The sequence below is a fragment of the Humulus lupulus genome, chromosome 4 (genome assembly GCF_963169125.1).
Source record: "Humulus lupulus chromosome 4, drHumLupu1.1, whole genome shotgun sequence".
Classification (NCBI taxonomy): Eukaryota; Viridiplantae; Streptophyta; class Magnoliopsida; order Rosales; family Cannabaceae; genus Humulus; species Humulus lupulus.
In genome coordinates, this window is record NC_084796.1 from 7,750,727 (window position 1) to 7,754,394 (window position 3,668).

The 3,668-nt window shown below is 40.8% G+C and overlaps 1 non-coding gene across 1 annotated transcript; it reads left to right on the forward strand.

The window, feature by feature from the left end:
* The first annotated feature begins 3,276 nt into the window (after positions 1-3,276).
* Positions 3,277-3,383, forward strand: LOC133833207 (small nucleolar RNA R71). Its single transcript, XR_009892601.1, has one exon. It is a non-coding gene; the product is annotated as a small nucleolar RNA R71 (small nucleolar RNA).
* The last annotated feature ends 285 nt before the right edge of the window (positions 3,384-3,668 follow it).

The following is a 3,668-nucleotide window of genomic DNA, read 5'->3' on the forward strand; positions in this document are numbered from 1 at the left end:
GTATAATTTCGGAACTCTCTGGAATTTGCCAAGCGCCGCGGCCCTTCCAATAGGCGCCGCGGCGCGCTCCTCAAAACCGAGCCCCCCTTCTCTGACTTCGCCAAGGGCCGTGGCTCTTGTTGTTGGCGCCGCAGCCCTCTCCATTCAAATTCCAAATCTTAAAAATTTTTTATTTTTTATTTTTTATTTTTTATTATTATTATTTTTTAATTTTTTATAGTTTTCACGATTTCCACGGTTCTATTACATTAAAAGGAAAACTAAAAACTAAACAAAATAATAAGTACAACCACAACTAAACTAAAAACTGTTCATGCTTTTTACATACTAACTGAACTAAAAATTAAAAACAAACATAGGAATGCCTCCTATGAGCGCTGTCGTTAACGTCATTTAGCCGGACGCTGCTTTAGTCTTCAGATCAAATCAATTCCAACTCGACCACGGTCCTACATGTCTCCACTGGTCCCTCCAAGTAATGCTTCAATCTCTGTCCGTTCACCTTAAAATCTCCCGTCTTTTCACTATGAACTTGTACTGCTCCATAAGGAAGTGAAAATACTACCGTATACGGTCCAGACCATCTTGACTTCAGTTTTCCAGGAAAAAGTTTAAGCCTAGAATTAAAAAGCAAAACTTTATCCCCTGGTTGAAAATCCTTCCTCAATATTTTCTTATCATGAAAAGCCTTCGATTTCTCCTTATATATCTTCGCATTCTCATAGGCTTCATTTCAGAATTCCTCCACTTCATTTAACTCCATAAGCCTATTCTGCCCCGCCATGAAGAGATCAACATTCAACTTTTTCACAGCCCAAAAGGCTCTATGCTCCAATTCCACTGGTAGATGACAAGCCTTACCAAACACCAATCGATATGGTGACATTCCAATCGGAGTTTTAAATGCCGTGCGATAAGCCCAAAGTGAATCATCGAGCTTCTTCGACCAATCCTTCCTCGAAGTATTTACTGTCTTTTCCAAGATACCTTTTATTTCTCTATTCGATACTTCAACTTGGCCATTTGCAATTGGGTGATAAAATAATGCCTTGCGATGATGAACACCATAACGAGCACAAAGAGCGGTGAACCACTTATTGCAAAAATGACTTCCCCGATCACTAATAATAGCTCTTGGAGTACCAAATCGAGTGAAGATATTTTTATGAAGGAATTTAATAACTTCCTTCCCATCACAAGTAGGAGTTGCTGCAGCTTCTACCCATTTAGAAACATAATCAACCGCAAGCAAAATATACTTGTTATTATACGATGATGGGAAGGGACCCATAAAGTCGATCCCCCATACGTCAAATAGCTCGACTTCCAAAATACCGGTCATCGGCATTTGATCTCTTCTCGATATGTTCCCAGTTCGTTGACAACGGTCATAACTTTTGACAAAATCATTAGCATCCTTAAATAATGTAGGCCAGTAAAACCCACTTTGCAAAACTTTCGCAGCTGTTCTTGTTCCGCCAAAATGACCACTGCAATGCAAACTATGACAGTGAGTTAAGATTGATAACATTTCCTCCTCAGGAACACATTTACGAATAACTTGATCCGGGCAATGCTTGTACAGAATAGGCTCCTCCCAATAATAATGCTTCACCTCCGAATAAAACTTCTTTAATTGTTGCCTTGTCATTTCAGGGGGTACAACCTTGGCAGCCAAATAATTTACATAGTCCGCAAACCATGGAACCTCCTTACCAACATTCACTTCGAACAACTGCTCATTCAGAAAAGCATCATTAATCTGAACTTCTTTATTAAGAGAATTTACCCCCACTTCTAAATGATACAGATGATCAGCCACCAAGTTCTCAGTACCCTTCTTATCCTTGATTTCCACATCAAATTCTTGTAATAGCAAAATCCACCGAATAAGACGAGGCTTAGATACCACGAGGGTGCTTCACAGATCTATCAGCCAGCTGTAATGTTACTGTAGTTGGCTTAGCTTCCCCCAAACCAAGCCTTCGGAATACTGACAAAGGCATTAAATTAATACTTGCCCCCAAATCACATAGAGCATGCTTACATTCGAACTCCCCAATAGTGCATGGAATGGTAAAACTCCCAGGATCTCTCAACTTTTGAGGAAGCTTCCGTTGCAAAATTGCGATGCATTCTTCTGTTAATGCCACTGTTTCATAATCACCCATTTTTCTCTTATTTGAGAGAATCTCCTTCATGAACTTTACATAGCTTGGCATTTGTTCTAATGCTTCCGCAAATGGTATATTTATGTGTAACTTCTTGAACACCTCTAAAAACTTTGCAAACTGCTTATCCAAATTATGCTTGCGAAGTCTTTGTGGATATGGAACTCTAACATGATGCTCAATAGTTACAGGTGGGGTCTCCTCTTCTTCCTTAAGGTCTTCAGTAACCTTTTTATTATCCAACTTCTTCTCATCTTCTACTGACTGACTCTTCTTTGGCCCTTCATATTTCGCTCCACTCCTCAAGGTAATAGCTTGGCACTGTTCTTTAGGATTAACTTCTGTAGTGCTAGGCAAATTTCCTTGAGCTCTATTAGTCATTAAAGTAGCCAATTGCCCTATTTGAGTCTCCAAACTTCTTATGGATGCCCTAGTCTCAGTCATGAATTGGTTAAGCACATCAGGTTGGGATTCAGCTGGTTTCATTGGCATGGGTGGAGGTGGTCTATTTTGTGGTTGATAGTAGCCCGGTGGAGGATTTTGGTGTGCATATTGTTGTGGATAGGGTGGCCTATTTTGGGTAGGTATATAAGGTGGCTGAGGTTGAGGATAAGGTTGGAGAGTGTTTTGGTTATTAGACCAAGAAAAATTGGGATGGTTCTTCCAAGCTGGGTTGTAAGTCATGGAATTGGGATTGTTAGGCTGTCTTTGGTAATTTCCTATGGCTTGGACTTCTTCCATGGGCATATTATTCATGTCTGTAGCAGGGCATTGGTTTGGTTGATGGGCTGTACCACACACTTCACATGAGTTTTGAACTTGCATAGCTTGAGAGGGGAGTGTGGTCTTTTGCAATTGCTTTGTCAAGGCTGCTACTTGAGCGGTAAGCATGGTTATGGCATCCACTTCCATCATTCCAGCCACCTTCTTTGGCTGCCCCCTTTCATTTGGCCATTGGTAATTGTTCATCGCCATCTCCTCTAATAGCTCATATGCCTCATTAGCACTTTTGCTCATAAAGGCACCTCCCGCCGCAGCATCTATAATTGTTCTTGTCGTCCCATTCAAACCATTATAAAAATTATGCACCAACATCCACTTTTCTATTCCATGGTGCGGACACTTCCTTAGCAACTCCTTAAAGCGCTCCCAAGAATCATACAATGACTCTCCATCCAACTGATAAAAATTATTAATTTCACCCCTTAACTTTGCAGCCTTCGCTGTAGGAAAGAACTTGGCAAGGAATTTCTGAGCTAACTCCTCCCATGTAGTGATCGAATTCGCTTGTAAGGAAATCAGCCAACTTTTCGCCCTATCCCTCAATGAAAATGGGAATAGCCTCAGTCTTATAGCATCATCACTCACCCCATTCATCCTGAACGTAGCACATAACTCCAGGAAATTAGCTATGTGTAAATTAGGGTCCTCCGTCGGCATACCTCCAAACTGAACAGTTGTTTGAACCATCTGAAGAATGGCTGGCTTAATCTCAAA